This window comes from Bos mutus, chromosome 4 (assembly GCF_027580195.1).
Source record: "Bos mutus isolate GX-2022 chromosome 4, NWIPB_WYAK_1.1, whole genome shotgun sequence".
Lineage (NCBI taxonomy): Eukaryota > Metazoa > Chordata > Mammalia > Artiodactyla > Bovidae > Bos > Bos mutus.
Window position 1 is genome coordinate 25675103 of NC_091620.1, and position 25170 is coordinate 25700272.

The 25170-nt window shown below is 41.2% G+C and overlaps 1 protein-coding gene across 2 annotated transcripts in view; it reads right to left on the bottom strand.

Annotated features, from left to right (window-relative positions):
- Positions 1-14710, bottom strand: part of NRF1 (nuclear respiratory factor 1) — a 130787-nt gene extending 116077 nt beyond the window's left edge. The window contains exon 1 of one of the 2 annotated variants that reach the window (XM_070369235.1): positions 14565-14710. The gene's annotated coding sequence lies outside the window, so the exon portion shown is untranslated. The remainder of the gene's footprint in view (positions 1-14564) is intronic. The other variant, XM_070369237.1, reaches the window with a different exon arrangement.
- Between the last annotated feature and the right edge of the window lie 10460 nt (positions 14711-25170).

Here is a 25170-nt window from a genome sequence, read left to right on the forward strand (position 1 = left end):
GCAATCTCAGCACAATTTAAGGCAGTGGCACTGAACGGTACTGGTTGTCATTATATTCTTCACCCTCATGTACTCTTGATAAAAGAATCAACTTCACTATTTAAGAATGTCTTCATGAAGGAGTAAAAATTATTTTATTAAATCTTCACCCTTGAATTCATGTCTTTTTACTATTCTGTATAATCAAAATTATACATGAAATTAAAAAGGCTTCCCTGATAGCTCAATTGGTAAAGAATCTGCCTGCAATGCAGGAGACTCCGGTTCAATCTCTGGGTTGGGAAGATCCCCTGGAGAAGGGAAAGGCTACCCACTCCAGTATTCTGGCCTGGAGAATTCCACGGACTGTACAGTCCATGGGGTCACAAAGAGTCAGACACAACTGAGCAACTTTCACTTTCATACATGAAATTAAGACGCTTGCTCCTTGGAAAAGAAGCTACGACAAACCTAGACAGAATATTAAAAAGCAGAGACATTACTTTACCAACAAAGGTCCATCTAGTCAAAGCTATGCTTTTTTCAATAGTCATGTATGGATGTGAGAGTTGGACTATAAAGAAAGCTGAGCACTGAAGAACTGATGTTTTTGAACTATGGTGTTGGAGAAGACTTTTGAGAGTCCCTTGGACTGCAAGGAGATTCAACCAGTCCATCCTAAAGGAAATCAGTCCTGAATATTCATTGGAAGATGCTGAAGCTGAAGCACCAATACTTTGGCCACCTGATATGAAGAACTGACTCACTGGAAAAGACCCTGATGCTGGCAAAGACTGAGGGCAGGAAGAGAATGGGATGACAGAGGATGAGATGGTTGGATAGCATCACCAACTTGATGGATATGAGTTTGAGCAAGCTCGGGGAGTTGGTGATGGACAGGGAAGCCAAGCGTGCTGCAGTCCATGGGGCCGGACATGACTGAGCAACTGAATGGAACTGATAATCAAAAAGTATACAGAGTACTTCTGTATTCAGAAGTATGATGGTTATTTCAAAAATTTTTAGGCTTTTTTTGCCAAGGAATACCATTTTTACTTGAAAGAGTGGCTAACAAACTATGTGGCTATTCAGACCTGGGTAACTGACAGACATTTTTCCAAAAATGAACAAAGTGAGCCCATCACTTCAAGCAACTGAGAGCATTTGTTGTCAATGATAAAACTGGGTATTTCAAGTGATAATCAGAACTTTGGAAAACTTGTATCCACCACAGGGATGATTTCCCATTACTTAAAAGCCTTTTCTGATGAGATCAGTGGCAGGGTTCATGAATGTGACTTTTATGCCAACATTCGGAAGATCTGCGTAAAAACCATGCATGGGTTAAAAGATCCAAAGTGCATGACAACCAATATATTTTAATGTAACAAAGCATAGATAGATGTGCTTTCAGATTCTGCATTGCAATTAACCTTGAAGAAATTAACATTGCTGAATTTTAGTATAATATCAAAGAGTATCATCTACAATAATCTGAAAATGCTCTTAAAATACTTTCCCCTTTTCCAACTACATATTTAGTATGAGGCTAGATCTTCTTCTACTTTAACAGAAGTTGTAACATACTGCAGCAGACTGAATGTGAAAGTAGACAGGAGTATCCAGAGGTCTTCTATCCAGCCAGACAGAAAAGAGATTTGCAAAAACTGTAAAATATTCTTCTCACTAAATTTCTGTTTTGGAAAATATGGTTTTTTTAATTACAATGTTTCACTTATTTTAACATGTATTGGGTATGTTATTATTTTTAAATTAATAAACATGTTTTAATTTCTAATATAATAAGTATCATAAGTTACAACCCATATAAACAAAAGCTCTTGAGTTCTCAATGACTACTAAGAACCACTGGCTTACACTGTAACAAAAAAGGGAGGGGAAAAAACCCCAAGTACAATAAACCAAGGTAGAATGTCCAACAGATGAATGGATAAAGATGTGGTGTTATTTAATGGAGTACTGCTCAGCCATAATAAAGAATGAAATAATACCATCTGCAGCAATATGCATGGACCTATAGATTACTGTGCCACGTGAAGTAAGTTAGACAAATATCATATGATATTGATTGTATGTGGAATCTGAAAAATGACACAACTGAACTCACTCACAAAACAGACTCACAGGCTTAGAAAACAAAATTATGGTTACCAAATGGGAAAGGTGGGGGAGAGGATGAATTAAAAGCTTGGGATTGACATACACACACACTGAATATAAAATAGTACTCAATACTCTGTAATAACCTATATGGGAAAAGAATCTTAAAAAGAAGAGATATATGTATAAATAAACCACTTTGCTATACATGAGATGAATACAGCATTGTAAATCGACTATACTCCAACATTAAAAAAAAAAAAAAGGCTCACAGTGACTTACACTGTAACAAGAGGGAAAAAACCCATAGGTAATAACTCAAGGTAGACTACTACAGCTACCACAACCCTTCTATTTTGGAATTTTCCAGCTCTCAACTAGACCTATACTATCTACCTGGCTCCTGAAATAATTTCACCCTGCTGTCAATATAATAAAAATAAGTAATTCATTTAGCAAGCATGAAAAGGCCTCAAGCACTACCAAGATAATATGTTAAACCAATTTGAATTGATGAGCTTTTCTTTAATCATTTTCTAAGTAAGTGGCCTGAATTAAAACTGGTTTTACTTCCCTGGTATAAACTTAGCCTATAGAGAGAATTCTTTCACAAAGAACTATATAATATACAACACACTTGGAAATGCATCCCACACAATCAAATCAGTGATGGGAAGCTGCAGAATCTAGTCTCCTGCTTCTCAACAATAGGGTATAGAAAAGAAAAAGAAAAAAAAAATCTAGAAATCCTACACTTGGGCTGCTGAGGATGAAAATACAAAACATGGCATTCAAAAACATATTAGTTGTGTCAGGCACTGTGCTTGGTGGTGAACACCAACATGATGTCTATTTTCATAAAGCTTACAATCTGGTGGGAGGGACAGACATATACCAAGTAATAAACCAACAAATGTAAAATGACATATACAGACATACATGGTGAAGAAAAAGTACAAAATAAGGGAAATGTGTAAAACTTCCCTGAGGAAATGAATAAAATTTTTAAGATTTTACCAGAGAGAAGAAAGGAAAAAGGTTTCCAGGCAGAAGGAAGAGCAATGGGAAGGCCTAATGGGGAGGGCAGCACGTCTGACATGACATGAGCTCAAAAGGCGGCACAGCCCCGGCAAGGAGGTCCATCTTCATCCTAAATGGGGACATGACCAAACTTGTGTATTCGGAAAAGTTCGATTAACTCTATCTGCAATGAGGAGAATGGACTAGTTTTCAGCCAGTGTGGATGCAATGTTAAGTTACAGGTTATAGGTTAAGTTATAGGTTAACTTATAGTTAAGTTATAGGTTATCGCAACAGTCCAGAAAAGAAACTACTCAAATGGAAGTGGTAATGGTAGAAATGAAGAGGACAATTTGAGCTTATTTAGAAAATTAAACACGATCTGACAATATGAAAAGACCAGGTTTCTGTTCTGAGAAAATAAATGAAATAGTGATACCCTTCACTGAGGTAAGTAAGAATGGAACAGGGCCAAGTTTGAAAAGGGCATCTCATTTTGGGATGAAGTGCATCTGAGGTACCCAAGAGATGTCAATTAGGCCACTGGATATAGAGTTCTTACACTCTGCGGGTAGGCCAAATCTGAGCATACATATTTATATGGAACAGTTGCATATTATTTTATCTTTTAGGGAAAACAATTATTGTCATAAAATAATCACTATTCTTTAAGAAATAGAATTTCAAAACTGTGCTAGCCTAAAAGATAAGAACCACTACCTTACCAAAGGCCCTAAATTAATACTAGCCAAAGATTACCTGGGAGAAGGCAATGGCAACCCACTCCAGTTCTCTTGCCTGGAAAATCCCATGGACGGAGGAGCCTGGTAGGCTGCAATCCATGGGGTCTCGAAGAGTCGGACACGACTGAGCGACTTCACTTTCACTTTCATGCATTGGAGAAGGAAATGGCAACCCGCTCCAGTGTTCTTGCCTGGAGTGTTCTTGCCTGGAGAATCCCAGGGACGGGACAGCCTGGTGGGCTGCCGTCTGTGGATCGCACAGGGTCGGACACGACTGAATCGACTTAGCAGCAGCAGTAGCAGCAGCAAAGATTACCTATTTAAAGTACACTGGATATATACCACTCATCTAGCTACAAAATGGATCTCTTTGGCATGAAAACAACACATCTCAGTGGATTCCCAAGCTAGAATTAGCTGCTACTCTCACATCTTTCGGACACAAACACCAGAAAAAAAAAAGTTTGAGGCAAAAAGTCTTACTTATTCCCAGATTGTCCACCTACTCCTATGTCTGAAAGATACTGATTTAACCATCTAAATTGTCAAGTATAAATGATAAAGTTTTTCTCCTAGAAGTTTCTAATTTTCAAAGTAGAAGGGAAAAGAATGAACAAATCAGACTTTTTTCCTTCCAGCATATACTTCCATAGGCTTTACACTATACTTCGATGAAAACTGACTAGACAACTTTAGGTATTAATTGTGATAACTAAGGAATAAACACAAAGGACAAACAAACCATCTTCCAGAAAGACTAAAGCAGAACTAACAGGAGTAGGCAAGAAAATTGGGTTATATTACTAACTTTTCTAAAGAGAATCCACTGCACAAAATCTTTAAGAAAGGTGAGAAAAAGCCAGTATTATTTACATGAAACTAGAATTATATACATCACATACTTATTTGAGACAGAGCATGGATTAGACTACACAGCATTTTATAAACACAGATATTTGTATTTTACGTACATAAAATCTTTTGAACCTTCCACAGATAACGCTTTTTTGAAAAAATAAGCATTTAACACTTCTGTTTTAAATGATTGCTGCTACTAATATCAACTTATTCTCAACGGGAATATAACAATTTAGAAGGTCTCAGGACAAAACAAAAGACTAGCAACATTGACACAAACCAGAAACTATCCTATAAATAGGAATCCTGGCTCAGGAACTGTGAGGACAGAGTGGAGAAAAAGCAAGTTAATATGTGAATGAAATTGAGGTTAACCCAGGATTTACCTTTCATTCTTCATTAAGTAAGCTTTCACAGGCAAGCCCTTCCATTCTTACTCCAAGTTACCCTTACCTCAGCAAAACCATACAGAGCATGAAACAGGCAGTAAGCATTCCTGGACAAATGTGTATTTTGACAGAAACTTTCAATGTCTTTCATATTTCATTGAAATGGATTTAATAACTGTTCCATTAAGAATGTCCCAAGGCAAAATCAACAAATCAAACATCCTTAGACATTTCTGGTTCAAGACAGTATACAGAGTCCTATTTCATATTATCATACAGTACATACAAGCAGTGTGAGTGCACATGCAACATACATGTATACTTAGAGAATACCTAAACCAAATAATTAAAAACACTGTTAAATATCTATGTAAACAATTGTAAACTGTTTATTTACAATTTTAAAATTTTTTCTTTGCTACAATGAACATATTTACACATTTTACAAGAAGAAAATATATTTATTAACACATCGTAACACAACTCAGAAATAATTTTAGAAGGAACTTTTTATTTAGTAAGAAACTTTACCATTTCTGTACTCTTCATTTTTCAAATGGGGAAATAGGCCTAGTGAGAATAATTGACTTGCGCGCCCAAAATCTGTTAGCGACTCCCTACGGCGGTAATTACATTATGGCCATAATCATACTTTTTATTTTTTCTAATTATAAAAATGAATGCATTTTCATTATGAGCATATATGCTCATAAACCAAAGATAACCACTGATTTGGCTGCTTCATTTCTTTTCTAAAAATTTTCACTACAAAAATTATACATTTTCAATGTAGAGAAACTTTCAAAATAGATTAAAAATTAAGGAAGACAAAAATGTTAACAATCAATCACATAATTGGTGATACTGGAATTATTTCTTCAAATTTAGTTTCTAAATTCAGTTTAGGGTCAAAAGACCTTAAGGGTAGCTCAGATGGTAAAGCACCTGCCTGCAATGCAGGAGACCCAGGTTTAATCCCTGGGTCGGGAAGATCCCATGGAGAAGGAAATGGCAACCCCGCTCTGGTATTCTTGCCTGGAGAATTTCATGGACAGAGGAACATGTCAGGCTACAGTCCATGGGGTTGCAGAGAGCTGGACACGACTGAGGGAGTAACACACACATGATGGTGTTTGTATGGAGCAAACTGACTCTTTCATTTGTGATTATGTGAAAGATCTACTACTGAAAATTTTATTTAACAATTGTTTAATGAGACAAAGGGCTTCCCTGATAGTTCAGTTGGTAAAGAATCCACCTGCAATGCAGGAGACCCCAGCTCAATTCCTGGGTCGGGAAGATCTGCTAGAGAAGGGATAGGCTACCCACTCCAGTATTCTTGGGCTTCCCTGGTGCCTCAGCTGGTAAAGAATCCACCTGCAATGTGGGAGACCTGGGTCTGATCCCTGGGTTGGGAAGATCCCCTGAAGAAGGGAAAGGCTACTCACTCCAGTATTCTGACCTGGAGAATTCCATGGACTACGGGACAAAGAGTCGGACACAACTTGAGCGACTTTCACTTTCAAAGACAATCCACAAACACAAGCCCAACTGCAAGCTGCATAACACAAATTTTCTTAAGATTATCCAACATGTTTACTCATGTAATTCTTACATTTACCAATATTTTTACAGGGTATCCTATACAACTGCCAGCTGGCATTAATTACAGAAAAAAACATGAATTATAAGCAAATATATTTACAAAAACAAGCAAATCAAGCTCACAAATTACTGAACCATCATTAGCAAGTCAATTTTTACCTGATTCTTTTAAAATGTTTACCTTCTACATATTTTATAATGCACATAAATATATTAGTACAATAACAGGAATACCATCTATAAATAAATGTTTTTCAGAATGCGTGCTCAAAACTTACTTGTAAGGGTGACAACAAAAGTTAGAGATCACTGACTAGAATCCAGGGCCTAGCTGACAAAATTGCCCCCTAATCTAATTAGGATCCAAAGATTAGAAGAAGAAAGTAAAAATGATCAATTATCTAAAATTCAGAATTAAATATTTTGGGAGTCAAGTAAAGTTCTAGTATGAAACATTATTAAATAATCTGCTTAAATTTCTGCATTTTATCAATGATTTAAGAAACATGGACACTAGCAATTTGTTACCATTGTATCTTAGATCTTAAAACATTCCTAAATTGTCATATTTTATACAGACTCTATAAAACAAGCCAATGGTATTTTCATTTCACAGTTAGAAAAATTAAGCAAGCAGAGAATAAATGTCTTGTCCCAGATCACCAGATTGATACGTGTACATTGTAGAAGTTTTCTATGGACTTCCCTGGTGGCTCAGATAGTAAAGAATATATTTATATGTGTACTTTAGAAGTTTTCTAAAGTGCATATAAGCAACCTTACAAATGAATTTGACTTTGCTGTATGCCTGAGACTAACACAACGTTATAGATCAACTACTCCAATGTAAAATAAAAATTAAAATTTAAAAAGTGAGTTTGATTGTAACCTAATGAACTATTTAGCTTTCTTTCAAAACTCACTTTCTCTTTAAAACAATAGTAATTTGATCCTCCCACAAAGCCTATTGTATAGAGTGCATGAATAGTCATATACAGTACAAGTATAAATTCTGGAATATAAAAAAGCAAGGAATTCAGATGACTTGACAAAATTCTAAAGCTGGTTAAGCTTTGCTTTGGCATTCCTCCCACCTTCCTTCTGGCGCTCCTACTCTTCTCTCCGAAAGGTACCTTCCATCTTCCCAAGTTCCTCACCCCAAACACCTACTCAAAATTTCTTTCCCTTGCTTGATCTAGCCCAGTCAGGATAACTGATTTCAGCCAACTAACATAGCCAACATTTACATTACCAAGGGCCAAAACGGCCCTTAACTTTTCTGTGTCAAGAACCCCTTGAGAATCTTATAAAAGGACCCTCTTCGCAGAAAAATCACATAGGCCCACACAGTATTTTTCAAACAATTTCAAGACCCAGAATCTCATAGCCAAAATATATCCATGAACCCCAGAATTATAAAACCCAAGTTAAAAACCCCTGTCTGTATCATATAAATATAAAACCTTGAAACCCTTCAAAAGGAATTTCTGTTTTAAGAGATGATAAGCTCAAAAATGCTACACTATATATACTCAAAGACATAAACTCTAATTGTTAAAATTTAAGTCATCTCCCCAAGTTTTTAATGCTGTAATTCTCCTGAATAGCAAGACCTATTTCTAAACACTCGTCATCCATTAATATTAACTTGTGTTTTAAGGCTCTACCTCTATATTCAATAAGACTCTGTAAATCTGTTTAATTATCATGATTCATGACAAAATAATACATACATACATACACATAAACATATTCTGATAAAATCCAGTTTTTGCCTCAAGGAGCTCTGCAGGATTCCCCACGTTGCTATACCCTGTTAAAATTCCCTTAATCCCTATCCTCTTCAACACTATACCGTTTACCCTCTCTCTTCAGGCATTGGTTTTCAACTTCCCTTACAGGCCTCTGTTCTTCCACTTGACCTTTATATAGATGCTACCCAGGCTGCCCTCAGTTCCTTCCTCACTCTTGATATTATACTCTTTGGCAGTTTTTACATCACATTATGCCCAAAATACAAAGATCCTAACAGACCCCTCCATCCCCATTTTCCCTTGATCTAAAGTCCAAATCATTAGGTACCTAACTTTACCTATTCAGCATTATATACTCCCTAGCATCATACATCATATCCTATTTACCTTCCTCCTCAAGCTCTGTTCTCCCTATACATTCCTTACTTTATTAAAGGCATCATCATTATCCATTAACCAACTATAATCTTTAACTCCATGTTCTTCCTAATCAGGCCACAATCTCACCAGCTTCATTTCCCAGTACTTCCCCAAGTACAGCAAAATCTACTTGGTGTTTCTCAAATCAGACCATCAATGCCCTTCCTCTAGACTCTTCTTTCTCATCAGTAAAGCAGCTACTCATCCTTCAAAGTCCTAATGGGTTGGCCAGGAAGTTCATTCAGGTCTTTAAGATGGTATAGAGAAGCCCAAACCAACTTTTTGGCTAAGCCAATACTTAAAACACCCACTACATGAAAAGTCTTCCCTAACCTCGCTTAATCTCCCTGCATCACACTCATCCCTTCCCCCAGAATTCCATCCCTTCTTCTATAATCCCACACCACTCTTTCTTCATTTTAGTGCTCAACAAGTTGTATTATAGTTAGTTGAACCCTTATCTTTCTTCCCTATAGACAAAGCCCATGATTTATTTGTTCCTCTTGCATCTAGAACATGTCCAGAATATAGTATATATTTAAATGCTACCTGGTGAATGAATGGCAAAACTCCAGAGTGAGGACACACTTAAGGTTATTTCCCAGTGGAAACGATGCCTCATTCTCTTTTGAACATAAATCAAATTAAGTCCCCTAGCCCCTAGCCACCAGTCAATCCTAAAGAAAATCAGTCCTGAATATTCACTGGAAGGACTGATGCTGAAGCTGACACTCCAATACTTTGGCCACCTGATGTGAAGAGCTGACTCATTAGAAGACCCTGATGCTGGGAAAGATTGAAAGTGGAAGGAGGAGGGGAAGACAGAGGATGAGATGGTTGGATGGCAAACCGATGCGATGGACATGAGTTTGAGTAGGCTCCAGGAGTTGGTGATGGACACAGAAGCCTGGCATGCTGCAGTCCATGGGGTCACTAAGAGTCGGACATGACTGAGCGACTGAACTGAGTCCTTAGCTCTCTACTTCAAGTCCACCGCTTAGTTTTTAAGCAATGTTTCATGGGGATATTTCTTCATTTCCTCTTGTCTTTTGTAGATTTAGCTGTCAGCCTAACCACATTAACATTCAGTGGCAGCAATGAAACAGACTCTCCAAGTTCTAAAAAGCTAAGACTTTACAATTACCAACAGTAAATACAATCTCTTTTAAAAAATGGTCTTAACATTTAAGCACACAAAGTTCATTCTTCATGATTCTGAAAAAGGCTTGGCATAGTTTATCCAACAGGCACCACTGAAAAGTTCTGATGAAAATTTCCACTTAAACTGTCAGCCAAACTTTTCACATTTGTAACCACAGAGATCAGCATACATGAACAAATGTGAATACTATACTGATATAGTTTACTGTCTGAACTACCAGGGAAGCTGATATACTAAATAATACACTGCAAACAGCAGACACCAAATCATGTATATCATCAAAATGACCCATACAGAAGTAGCTCTTTTAGCTTCTTTTAAAACTACATCTCCAAAATTTCAGTGATCATCCAATGAATAAAAGCAGATTACCAGTTTCATCTACCTTTTCCCCTCTCCTCCCTACCCTCTCTCCCCCAACACACACACACACTCCTCCCTTACTAGGCATGGCTTCCTCAGAAATTATCTAATGGCTCAGAAACAGTTTGATAAGGAAGGTTATCAAGTTGGAATTCTGGAGAAGATTCCTTATGGTCGGTTTATTTTCTAAGTGACTGCTGTTGATAAAGTACAGACTGACCTCAAAGGATCACAATGTAGTAGCCTGCCTTCAATGCCCCCTGGTTTTGTTTTACCTTTTTAATGGGGGAGGGGCAGTCTTTTAAAAATATACTAGAATATCTTTATGAAGTTGTATTTCTGACTTTTCTTCAGTTCATATAAATGTTCACATTTTAGGACTAAAGACCACGTGATGAAACATTTTTGAAGGTTCAGTAATTAAACCGCTCTGAGCAGGATTGAAACATTTTAGCTTAATTATGAACCACACTGCAGGGGAAAAAAAAAAAAACATACATATACACTCCAAGTGAAGTCGCTCAGTTGTGTCTGACTCTTTGGGACCGCATGGACTGTAGCCCGCCAGGCTCCTCCGTCCATGGGATTCTCCAGGCAAGAATACTGGAGTGGGTTGCCATTTCCTTCTCCAGGGGATCCTCCCAACCCAGGGATTGAACCCAGGTCTCCCACATTGCAGGCAGACGCTTTAACCTCTGAGCTACCAGGGAAGCCCGTATATATACTCCAAGGTATATATAATCCACTTAGCAATCATAAATTCTGTTCATTGTTTAAGTTTTCTCCATATTACATCAAAATAACTTCAGACAAAGCATTCTTGTTGCTCCAGGATTAAAAGTTTCCAGTAGCTCAATGTGGTTATAATCGTCCGGAAACACCTGAAATTGATTTGTTTCACCTCCTTTACTCTTTCTCTTCCAGCCTGACCTCCTTAATAAAATACTGATAGATAAAAGTACTACCTGAAAAGCCAAGAAAGTAGATAATCCACCAGGGAGTTAATAAGGAAGAAACTATATGATACATAATGCTCAAAAGTTAACATGTATCCAGAGCCTAAAAAAATACTGATTGGACTTGGTCTAAATAAAATGTTTCTAAAATAAACTTAACAAGTGGGTTTCTTTTCCATTGCTGTTTTACTAAGTATTCATGAAAAATTATATCTGGGTAAGCTCAGGCTGAAAACACTGGCTTCAGCTCTCAAGGAAAATAAGAAAGAGCACAGAGAAAATGTACTTCAGTATAAAGCATTTTCTGAAATGCTTTGTATAAAACCAAAGATTGGTATTCTTCGGTAAGAATGATTTTCCAAATACTATATATATATATACACACACACACAAACATATTAATAAACATCACACTTGGTCACATATAAACATCTAAATTCAAATATCGAATTTCTTGGATTAATTACAGCCCTACAGAGAGTACGCGGAAACTCTTGAGATTAGACACTTCTGTGACTCAACAACCCAAAGAGCTCCCCCTCTACCCTCCACCTTTACAAAGGGGCACTGAGTGGATGAAAGAGCCCACTGCAACATGAAGGACTGAGCTTGCCTAAAGATATCTGACAGAAGCTGAATGTATGCAATAACTTCCGGTTCTCCAGAGACTGGGGGGTGTGCTTCTAAAGGCTGGCAGTTTAGTCCTTCAAGAAACCAACATGCCTGTTCAAATACTTGTGGAAAAAAATTTAATTTCAATCATTATGCTCCTCATATTATCATCATTCCCCAACTAACACTGATTGAATGCCTTATTACATATAAGGAAAGAGGTATAAAAAATTTAACCCCAGACTACAAGGAGCTTAATTTCCCTTAAAAGTCACCCACTTCCTATCATTTCACATAAAATACTTCTTGAAGAAAGTCTGCTTGAACCTATGATGCAATGCAAACTCATATCCTAGGAATTTGGTCTTCAGCTACCTAACAAAATTAGAGATGGATACATTAATTGCGATTTAATTTAAAAAAAAAAACCTACAATTTTGGGTTCCATTGGAATACACAAGAATTGGGAGGGAAACCTGAAATTCCTTCTCCTTTAATTCCCTCTACATCTAGACAAGGGCCCTCATTATCTCCTACACTTAGAGATATTTCCCTAAATCCAGGAGCTGAATTTGCTTAAAACATGGTTAAGAAAACTCCTGGCTTGGGAATAAGAAATCTTCTTTCTCCCTAAATGAGAATATGATTACAACTTCCAAGCAAAAAATCCTTTTCTTCATGTATGCTGAGTCTGAGATGGGGGGAGGAGGAAAGCGTGCACTGAAATCAAAGGATTTCAAATAACGATGAACCAAAAGAGAGTAAACAGTAATTCTTATCTTGATGGACCCCGTTGAAAGGCACATCTAACTCCTGCCGAAGGGGGAAAAAAGGTCCTGCAAAAAAATTCGGCATGCAGTTTTGGACCCAAGTTAAGGTTAAATATACTACATTACATTTGATAACTGCATGTTTGCTTCAGCGCTCATAAAATATGGAAATCTCACTTGGATGCACAGATAAGGGTTAGTCACATTTTCACTATGAAATAACACATCAAGAACTTTCAAACACAATTCTAGGGAGTCAGGCTACTACTAACTTATGGGAAGAAAAAAATCCTAGCATCTCCCAGCCCTCGTCCCCACCTCCCTTGAGTGAGGAACAATCCAGTAACTTACTGTTCAAGGCCAAAGGAAAAGGAATTTTTTTTTTAAACTGGGGGAAGGTGAAATGGGGAAAGGATCACTGTGACAGCAGATGATATCCTGCAACAAAAGGTGTGAGATGTGCATACCCATTCTCTTGCAGAGCACTGTCCAAGCTGACAGTCTCACTCACACTACCTTTCACGGTAAGAGTTTCCAATACCCTGTTTCTACACACTTAAGAAAATGTGAATTTTACTCTGACCACAGAAAGAGTTAAGCACAACTGACATCAGCTCTAAAACAAGCAATTAATATATTCTAATCTAATGCTTAAAAAGGGATGGAGACCAGGCAACCGCTGGACAACTGGCTAGACCAGTTATCATTTGAAGCCTTAAAAATATTACAATTTTTTAACAACTTCAAGTTTTGATGGGCACAGTCAGATGGACCGTCGAAAGTTTAGAACCAACAGCAATGGCACAACAGGTGAGAGAGGAGGTGGACATCATGGCCCAGTTAAGTGGCTAACATGCAAGGGCAAACCCTTGAGTTCCCCGAAAGGCTGGGGTTGTGGGATAATACCCATGCACAAGGCCATCCAGAGCTCCTGTCTTCCCAGTGTCATAGGTTTGGTCCCTTCCCGGGTCGCGCCACTCCCCCTATCCCTCCCCCTGGGGACCAACACCCCAAGCACAGAAAGAACCCAGGCCCCTCCACCCGCAGCATCTTAGCTAGGGAAGAAAACACAATGTCGCTCCTTATTTCTGCGTACAAAAGGACTCCGCGCCCTCCTCCTTGAACTGCCGCCGCTGCCGCCTCCTAACTTGCAAGAAGGTGGGCAAAGCGCCATATTCCAGCGTCCCCCAGTCTACCTGGGTAACAAGCCCACGCCACCCCGGCGGGAGGGAAGCTTCGGAGGTTGCCCGAAGAGCCAGCCTCCTCTCCCGCAGGAGACAGCGGCTCCCGCGCCCCGGCCCAGCCCGCCGCGCCGCGCCGCGCCGCGCCGCCCGCGGACCAGAGCCGGGAAGGGCCGAGGAGGCAAGCTGGGAGCCGCCGCTCCGGTCCCGCGCAGCCCGCCCACCTCCCACTCCCAGGCCAGCGCGCTCTCCCGGGCCACCAGCTCCCGAACCCACGGGAAGGCAGGGCCGGGGCCCCGGGTTCCACGACGGAGACGAGGCCGCGGCCCCGAGAGCCTTAAGCGGCAGGGCAGGCCGGAACCCTGGGGCTCTCGGGAGGGCAGCGCCTCCCTCCCGAGCCCGCCAGGACGCCTGGGGCCTAGTGCGGCCTGCGCATCCTCGGGGTGGCGGTTTGACTGGGCCGGGCCGGGGCCCCCCGCCCGAGGCGGGCCGAATCCGGCGGGGGCCCAGGCCTGGAGCCGGGGGCGGCAGGGTGCTGGCTGCGGGGCGGGCCGGCCGGCCGGCGGGCGGGCGGCGTGTTGCGGCTGCGCCGGGGCTGAAATAGCTGGAGATTGCGCGGTAGGGCACTCACCTCAGAGCGGCTGCGCTACCGTGGGCCTGCGCCGTGGAGACTGCGACCGCGCCGGCTCCTCGCAGCCTCCTGCCACCAGCGGCAATGGCGAGCGCTGCCGCCTAAGCCGCCGCCGCCGCCGAGGAGGGGGAGGGGAGGGAGAGGAGGCACGCACGCGACGCACGGGCTCGGCTTCCCCGCCCGGCCGCCGCCATGATGGGGAGGTCGGCGCTACTTCGGCGGGGCATCCCGGAGGGGGCTTGGGCTCGGGCCTCCGCAGCCCCCCGAGTCTCCCTGCGTTCACATTTCCCTTCAGAGTTTTGGATCGGGCCGGAATCGCAGAGGCAACAGTAGTAAAGTCAAATGTGGACGCCCGGGGAAAGTAAGGCAGGCAACCCAAGATGGTTGCTAATCCGTAAATAGTCACATTTTTCGCCCCCCGAGTCCCGGGAATTAGGACCTCCCGAGTGTGCCTCGATCACCGGCATGGGGCTTCCCCCGCCTTTTCCTCCCCGCTGCCTTGCCCGTCGCATCCTCACCCTGCCTTTGGAATGACCTTTGCTTCTCTATTCAAACCCTGCCGAACTATTTAAAAGCTAAAGTTTTTGTACCAAGCAATCTATAAATGTTTTCGCCCATTCATTCGTTTGGCAAACATTTCTAGAGGGCCTGTTCGTTGCCAAATATTTTTCTGGGCGCCCTGAAGATGTATTTACTTGTTAGGATAAAGGAAGTCCGCACTGTTAGCAACATAATCGATGAGTGGAGGCAGTCAGAAGCAATAGGGACCCCCCCAAGCAAGTAGAGAGAGCTCAAGAGTAGAAAAACTAATGTTAGGGACACCGGAGAGTGTTCTTTGTTTTTTAAATTGTGGTCTGGAGACTACCTGCATCGGGGTCATTCAGGCTAATTATTTAAATTCTGGGGTCCAAATGGTTTCTCCAGAATCTTAGCTTCTTAGCCCAGGAACCCACACTTCTAACACCCCTCTCCATTCCTCCCCCACCCGTAAATACACATGGTTGTCAAGCACCATAGTTTAAGAACCAGTTGTTTTAGGGACTTAATAAACATCCCAAAGGGTATCAGGAAACAGTTTCACAAAATCCGGATACTTTTAATTTTCAGCAAGATTCCATTAATCTCAAAATGCAACGGTAACTAAAAACGAAATGTCTTTTTTATCCAGCATTTCTAATAGAGTGAGTGTCACCACCTACCACCTAGGTGTTCAAGCCAGAAACCTAGGAAAGATCCATTACTCCTTTCTCCCTCAAATGCCATTATCCAGTTAGATCTTTAGAAACAGTTGTTCCATCTCATTTTTTCCTTGGTCCAGGTGACTCGCATCTCTCATCAAGATACTGCAGTAGATCCTTCATGGTCTCCCTGTTGCAGGAATTGCCTTCTCCAATCCATTCTCCACCCTCCAGTTTGAATGGTATTTCAAAAAAGTAAATCATGTCATTTCTCTACTTAACAGGCTTAATAAGATCCCATTACACATAAGTTAAAGTTTAAAACTCTTTGAGGTGCCCTCAGGGCCCTTAGTTTCTGCTTTAGCCTAGCCGCTCCATTCTTTCTGGAGCTATTAGTAATTGCCCTTCTCAGTAGCATACTGGACATCCTGGGACCTGGGGGTTATCTTCCGGTATCATACCTTTTTGCCTTTTCATACTGTTCATGGGTTCCCAGCAAGAATACTGGAGTGGTTTGCCTCTTCGCCATGACAAGGATGTGACCCCGAGCTGCCACCTCTAACCTCATCTGCCACAGACTTCTCCCTCAGACTACAACCAAACTGGGAAGCTCTCTGGTTATAGGACAGAGGAAGTTCTCCTGTCTCTCAACATTGCAAGGACTGCTCTCTGCACAGAGCTGCTCTCTCTTCTATGTATCTGCTTAAAAGTGCCCCTGAATAATTCCTAGTACCTCTTTAAGGTCTCCTCCAGGAAACATTCCCTCCTTTCCTCCTTCCATCATCACACCTGGTATTTAACACCTATGTTTACTGAGCCTTATTTTACATTCCTTATACACATTACCTCCTTTCTTACTTCTCAAGTGGAGTCTATGAGGTAGATACCAGTATTATTATTATCTCATTTTGGTGATGAAGAAGCAAGATTAGTAAGAGATTGCTTGCTCAAACCCAGAGAGTAAAAGATGGAGCCAGGTCTGAAAGCCATCGTAACCATTACCAGCTTTTTTCAGACTGTAGATTGAGAGCCACCAAAATTAACTTAGTGAGTCATGAACAACATTCCATAAAAGAAATAGAAAATATCAGAGGACATCAAACCCAGTCAGACTCTTATTCTATGAAACTCATTTCAGGTGTATAAATGTATGTACATATGTGTGTATGTTTGTGCTAGATCATGCTATAAAATACATTTCTTCTTGGCTTACAGTTGCAAAAAAGTTTGAAAGCACTGGATTATACTTTCTATACAGTACTTCTCCAACCATGTATCTTCCACAATTCAGAAGTTGCATGAGGGTAGGGATTTTGTTTATAGGGTATGCAGGATCTTAGTTCCCCAACTAAGGATCAAACCCGTGCTCCCTACATTGATGGCATGGAGTCTTAACCACTTGACAACCAAGGAAGTCCCAATAGATCTTCAATAAACATGATGAAAGATCTGTATCTACCCAACTCAGAAAAATAGAAAAATAATACAAATTACAGTTGGCCTGTGGCTCTCAGTATCAGAGGAGTTGTAGTTTTAGGACGCTAACAGATAACAAAATCCCAAGCTATTCAAGTCCCTTATATAAAATGGCATACATGCTAGTATTTGCATAGAACCCACTCACATCTTCCCATCCTCATATACTTTAAATCATCTCTAAATTACTTATAATACCTAATAAAATGTAAATGCTATGTAAATAATTGTAAATACAATGTAAATGTGATGTAAATAGTTGCCAGTGCATAACAAATTCAAGTTTTGCTTTTTGGAATTTTCTGCAATTTTTCTCCAAGTATTTTTTTTTTCCGAGTATTTTTGATCTACCATTGGTTGAATCCACACATGAGGAACCTGTGGGTACAGAAGGCCATTGAACTTTCCAAAACAAGTGAGCCTGGGAACTCCAATTGCTCTGACCAAAAGGCTCAACAGAACCTGAGATTCTAGAATCAGTCTCAGAAAAAATATGGAAAAATCTACTGTAAGAGATTAAAGAAGATTTTCTTTATTGACTACAACAAAACCTTTGACTGTGTGGATCACAACAAACTGTGGAAAATTCTTTAAGATATGGGAATACCAGACCACCTGACCTGCCTTCTGAAAAATCGGTAGGCAGGACAAGAAGCAACAGTTAGAACTGGACATGGAACAACAGAATAGTTCAAGATTAGGAAAGCAGTACGTCAAGGCTGTATATTGTCACCCTGCTTATTTAATTTATATGCAGAGTACATCATGCAAAATGCCGGGCTGGATGAAGCACAAGCTGGAATCAAGATTGCTGGGAGAAATACAAAAAACCTCAGATATGCAGATGACACCACACTTACAGCAGAAATTGAAGAAGAGCTAAAGAGCCTCTTGATGAAAGAGGAGAGTAAAAAAGTTGACTTAAAGCTCAACATTCAGAAAACTAAGACATGGCATCCAGTCCCATCACTTCATGGCAAATGGATGGGGAGACAATGAAAACAGTGGGATACTTTATTTTGGGGGGCTTCAAAACCACTGCAGATGGTGACTGCAGCCATGAAATTAGAAGACACTTGCTCCTTGGAAGAAAAGCTGTGACCAACCTAGACAGCATATTAAAAAGCAGAGACATTACTTTACCAACAAAGGTCCATCTAGTCAAAGCTATGGTTTTTCCAGTAGTCATGTATGGATGTGAGAGTTGGACTACAAAGAAAGCTGAACACTGAAGAACTGATGCTTTTGGACCGTGGTGTTGGAGAAGACTCCTGAGAGTCCCTTGGATTGCATGGACATCAAACCAGTCCATTCTAAAGGAAATCAGTCCTGAATTTTCATTGGAAGGACTGATGCTGAAGCTGAAAGTCTAATACTTTGGCCACCTAATGTGAAGCACTGACTCATTTGAAAAGACCCTGATGCTGGAAAAGATTGAAGGCAGGAGAAGGGGATGACGGAGGATGAGATGGTTGGATGGCATCACTGACACAATGGACATGAGTTTGAGTAGGCTCTGAGAGTTGGTGATAGACAGGGAGGCCTGGCATGCTGCAGTCCATGGGGTCGCAAAGAGATGGACACAACTAAGTGACTGAACTGAACTGAGATACCAACAAAGTTGGTTCTTAAAGAAGGAACTAGATACCAACAAAGTTGGAATGCTCATTTGATTGACTCATTACCTATAAAAAATTGTACTGTGTGCTAAGTACCAAGTGAGTAGGGATACAAATGGTAATCAAAATGAAGCTATGTGAGAACTAGGGGGAGGTAGAAACAAAGAGAGATGAGCCAGAGCAACTGTTTTCACAGGGGACTCTTCAGGACCCACTGATAAACTGCGTGGAGCTCCAAGAGCAGTAGCAGCTGCCCCATCTCTAGTTAGGAATGTGCACAACTCCAGCCCTACAAGGATGGATGGGACCTTGGCACTATGGAAGCAACTTCAAGGAGTTTTGCCTCTTTGGGAACTTCAAGGGCTGGCCCAAGAAGGGTCTGCATTACTAGAGAGTGCTGGCCGCAGTCAGCATGAGTGCTGGAGTCAAATTCCCAGTTCAAAGCCTGGACATACCACTTCCTACCTGTAAGACTTTGGCAAGTGGCTTAACAGTTTAAACTTCGTTTTCTTCACCCATGACATGGAGGTGAGGAGATAATACTCACAAAGGACTCAGGACAGTGCCTGGTGCCCAGGAAGCACATAGTAAGTGCTGGGTATTATTACCTCTTTCCAATTACCACTAATTATGTCAGTTGCTTAGTACAAAATATTCTTTAGTCACTAAATCGTGTTCTATCCTTTTGTGACCCCCATGGACTGTAACCCACCAGGTTCCTCTGTCCCTGGGATTTCCCAGGCAAGAATACTGGAGTGGGTTGCCATTTCCTTCTCCAGGGGATCTTCCTGACACAGGGATCAGACCCGAGTCTCCTGCATTGCAGGCAGATTCTTTACTGCTGAATCACCTGGGAAGTCCCAGTACAAAATACAGATATGATAGGTGGTGGCTACTGTGATGATAATGATGAATGAGTGTTCGTGAGCACATGTCACTATCCCTGGGTACACCCCAAAAAAGTTAGGAAGGATATTCAAGGAGTGCCAAGACGAGGGACTTGTGTAAGGGAACAGTGTAACAAGCTTAGATATGTCAAGATGAGTTCTTTTATACTCATAAGGTGATTTTTGAGAGAGGGGATGGAAAAGACTATTTATTGTTACTTATTTTTTGACCATTTTGACCATGCTGCACAGCATGTGGGCTCAGCATGTTCCCTGACCAGGGCTCAAACCCACATCCCCTGCAGTGGAAGCACAGAGTCCCAACCATTGGACCCCCAGGGAAGTCCCATTATTTTTTTTTTATTAATATTTGCTATATTAAGGTAACAGCTTTTAAAACCAGTCTTTCTTTACACCTTTAAGTTTAATTCACTAATCTCATCTGTTTATATATCTAGGGAATTTTAACAATCATTTTCAAGGGCCCTCCTCTCACTGAACCCAAGCTCTGCTGATGATCCCCTGAAATATGTATCTCCCGTTCCAAACTCTTTCCCTGGGCGTCTGCCCTGTGTGAGACTTCAAACTGAGCTCATGTCTTACAGACGCCATACGTTTAGGCGTCTTGGGAATGAACAAATTCATACAAGAGCTTGCAATACTGTTTGACTTTTAATGAATGCTTAGTTATTGTTATTATTAAGAGGGTTTTTTTGAGGAGGTATATATGAGGAGGGTTTTTTTTTTTTGTTAGATCATGCATTTAATTATAGTATTTAAAAAGCAAGGTGAGGGACTTCTCTGGTTAAAGGGAAAAAGCCTGCCCTCTTTATCCTCCCTCAAAGCTCCTCCTCCTCTTGTGGTCCTTGTCTCAATTCACAGTGTCTATGGGTTGTAACGGGCTTCTCTGGTGGCTCAGCGGTAAAGAATCCACTTGCCAGTGCAAGAGACATGGGTTTGATCCCTGGGTTAGGAAGATCTCCTAGTGTAGGAAATGGCAACCCACTCCAGAATTCTTGCTTGGAGAATCCCATGGGTGGAGGAGCCTCACAAAAGAGTCAGACGCAAACTTAAAGACTAAACAACAACAAATGGGTTATAACATCTTAAAATCTTTTTTACACAACTTCTCAGTTCAGTTTAACACATATTTATTGGGCACCTGTTAGGTACCAATTGCCTTAGTGCTGGGGTTATAGTGGGAAACATGGACCTTGTCCTTGAGAGGAGGCTGATTAATGCTCCTTCAACTCAGCTAAATACGCTAAGCTCCCTTTGATAACTCCTTCACTTACACCAGGGCTTCCCTGGTAGCTCAGAGGTTAAAGCATCTGCCTGCAGTGCAGGAGACCTGGGTTCGATCCCTGGGTCAGGAAAATCCCCTAGAGAAGAAAATGGCAACCCACTCCAGTATTCTTGCCTGGAGAATCCCATGGACGGAGGAGCCTAGTGGGGTACAGTCCATGGGGTACAGTCCATGGGGTTGCAAAGAGTTGGACACAACTGAGCAACTTCACTCACTCATTTACAACATTATTAATAAAATCCCCTAAACATTTTAAACATCATTTACATACATAATATAATGACTTGCTTTTTTTTTCTGCCATGCCCATGGCACTCAGGCTCTTAATTCCCCAACCAGGGATCAAACCCATGCATGCCCCCTGCATTGGGAGCATGGAGTCTTAACCACTGGACCACCAGGGAAGTCCCTCACTTTGCCTTTTAAATACTACATTAAATACTATTTAAATAATTAAATGCATGATTTAACCAAAAAAAAGAACCCTTCTCATATACTTAATTGGGCTTCCGTGATGGTTCAGACAGTAAAGAACATGCCTGCCAATGCAGGAGACCCAGGTTCGATCCCTGGGTCAAGAAGATCCTCTGGAGAAGGGGATGGCAACCGATACAGTATTGCCTGGAGAATTCCATGGACAGAGGAGCTTGGCAGGCTACTGTCCATGGGGTCGCAAAGAGTTGGACATGACTGAATGATTAACACTTTCACTTTTCATATACTTAATAACAAGAATAACTAACTTCTCTGAGGATTCATTAAAAGTCAAACAGTATCACAAGCTCTTGTATGAATTCGTTCATTCTCATGCAACAAACTGGTATTATTATTATACTCATAGGTGAGAAAACCAAGGCAAATAGTTCAAGTTGCTTGTTCGATAATCAGATATCTAGCAAATAGTTATTAATTGAATACTCTTATAAATCTAATAAACTTGTAAATATAAAGAACGTCAGATTATCTTTCAGTATTATTTGCACACCATTAAAATCTCTAGTATGAGTCTAAAATCAGTTATTTAATTATGTATCTTATAATGGAATCACAAGGCTCATTTGTCATATTCTCAAATTAATACATTATCTAAATCCTACAAACATTCGAAATGCCAAATTACATAGAATACTACTAAAGTTAACGTGAAAATATGAATACTGTGGATTTGGTGTATTTCATCGTTCTCATATTTAATTCTGAACTGTCTTAGGATTAAACAACATTTACCATCCGGAGCACATTCAGGTTACTTCCTCAAGCCTCCTGGACTTACCTTTGCTGGAGAATGGGAAGTCCTGTCTCAGCAGCCTGAGGTTGCTTTTTAACCAAGACGTGTCAGAGAGATGAGATTCTTCTGCCACCACTGTGAACACGCCAAGTCCCTTCTATGTGATGCTAGGTCAACAGGGTATTTTCAGACCCTACCACACTAATTAGATTCCCAAGATGCTTTACTTAGTTTTTCTGGACCTATTGATTAGGTTATGATTCCTAAAAACATCTAGTAACCACCCAAGTTCTCTCCCTTCTTGATTAGATCCAGCTAACCTCTTCATTGGGTGATTATGTTTGTGTTATTTTCTATTCTTGCCCTGTATGCCATAATCCTGTGCTCAGGTGCTCAGTCGCTTCAGTAGTGTCCAACTCTTCGGGACCCTGGGGACTGTAGCCTGCCAGACTCTGCTGTCCCTGGGATTCTCCGGGCAAGAACATTGGAATGGATTGCCATGCCTTCCTCCAGGGGATCTTCCTGCCCCAGGGATTGAACCCATGTCTCTTACGTCTCCTGCATTGGTAGGTAAATTCTTTACCACTAGTGCCACTTGGGAAGGCCCCTGCATTGGCAGGCAGATTCTTTACCACTGAGCCACCATCATTCTAACGACAAAAAAAAAAAAAAAAGGTAGGTTGAGACCATAGAGGGTCCTAATAGCTGCCTTAAGAACTGATTCTTAACTCAAAAGACAACAGATAGCTTTAGACAGTTTTGAGCAAAGCACTAACAAGATCACAATAGTGTAGACTTGTACATGCATGCTCAGTCGTGCCTAACTCTGCGATCCCATAGACTGCAGCCCACCAGGCTCCCCTGTCCATGGGAGTTCCCAGGCAAGAATACTGGAGTGGGTTGCCATTTCCTTCTCCATGGGGTTCTTCCTGATCCAGGGATCAAACCTACATCTCTTACACCAGCAGATGGATTCTTTACCACTGTGCCACCTGGGAAGACAGTGTAGGTTCTCTAGAATTCAAATATGAGTTGAGCCACTGGTCCCTAGAGGGCACTCAAGACTCTCCCCTTCTTCACCCTCTTTAGCGTGATGTCGGGGAGTTGAGCAAGAATTTTCATCCCACCCTACCCCACCCCCATAAAAGAAGAAAACCTTGCTAAAATTGGAGAATATGGACTAAGTTATGTTTTCCAGGCGTAGAGTCGTTAAAAGGTTAAAGGTTCAGCATGAGTGGATGCAGTCTCCCATCTTCAACACATCCTCAGTGGTAACAAGGGCTACCCTTGCCCTACTAGCTCAGCTGGTAAAGAATCTGCTTGCAATGCAGGAGACCCCAGTTCAATTCCTGGGTCAGGAAGATCCCCTGAAGAAGGGATACGCTGCCCACTCCAGTATTCATGGACTTGCCTGGTGGCTCAGATCCTAAACAATCCTCCTGCAATGTGGGAAACCTAGGTTCGATCCCTGGGTTGGGAAGATCCCCTGGAAGAGGGCATGGCAACTCACTTCAGTATTCTTGTCTGGAGAATCCCCATGGACAGAGGAGCCTGGCAGGCTACAGTCCATGGGGTTGCAAAGAGTCAGACATGACTTCTGTATTCGGAAGCACCCCAGCCAGCATCCTTTCTTTTCCTCTTCTACAAGCCTAGCAGGCCCAGTTATGAAGGCTTGGGACAGCCCAAGCCTTTGAGCCAAGAGACTTCGGATTTGTCTTTCTCCTCATTTTCTCTGTTGAGAGTGGCTTTTTGTCCCACTAGGCAGTAAGATTCTAAGACTCAAATTTGAGTATTGACAGAGGAGAATAGACAGAGATGACCAGGGTCCCGCCTGTCTTTCTTGACTTCCGTATTGTGATTTAAGGCCAAATACCCAGCCAATGGGATTCCCTTGTGGCTCAGCTGGTAAAGAATGCAGGAGACCTGGGTTTGATCCCTGGGTTGGGAAGATCCCCTGGAGAAGGGAACAGCTACCAACTCTGGATACCCAATTCTGGCCTGGAGAATTCCAAGGACTATACTGTCCATGGGTTCTCAAAGAGTTGGACACAGTTGAGGGACTTTCACACTCACTCACTCACACAGCTAATAATAAAGTAAGTTCTCTTTTGCCTGGTTGTGTTATTGTTCCCTGTACATATATGTCCTCCCCAGGACCTCACAAAGAGGAGGTGCCTGGCCAAGGCAGGATTCAGGCATTCCCAGATCCCCAACCAAATATCTTCTCCTTATTCTCTTAATATCAGTCCATGAAAGATAAGCTGAACAGGCCAGAATTCCATTGGAGATGGCTAAAAAAAAAAAAAATGAAAATAAAAAGATCAGTGAGGGAAATTAAGGAAAATTCAACACTGCTTGATAACTGATAAGATATTGAAGGACTAGGAGGGCAAAGGTCAGAACTTATCCCAAAGTTTTAAGAATTAAATGATGGAGGGCTTCCATAGTGGCTCTAGGGTAAAGAATCTCCCTGCCAATGAAGAGCATAAGGTTCAGTCCCTGCTCCAGAAAGATCCACGTGCCTGTGTGTCACAACTGTTGAGCCTGTACTCTAGAGCCCAGGAGCCACAACAGGAAAAGCCACCAAAGTGAGAAGCCCTCATACGGCAACTCAAGAGTCACCCCTGCTCTCCACGACTAGAGAAAATGAAGACCCAGCAGAGCCAAAATTAAAAAAAAATTTTAATGTACATGAAAATAATAATTAAAACCATTTGAAGCTTAAGAAAAATAGATATATGGAACAAAAGAGTTTAAAATGAATATGTTTATACACAAATTTAGGTAGCATTTTAGATGAGTGAGATAAAGATGCATTAGTCAGGGATATGTGACTATTGGGATAATTAAACAGCTCAAGCTGGGATACTACCACACTTCATACGCCAAAAAAATTAAATGATGGAAAGAGG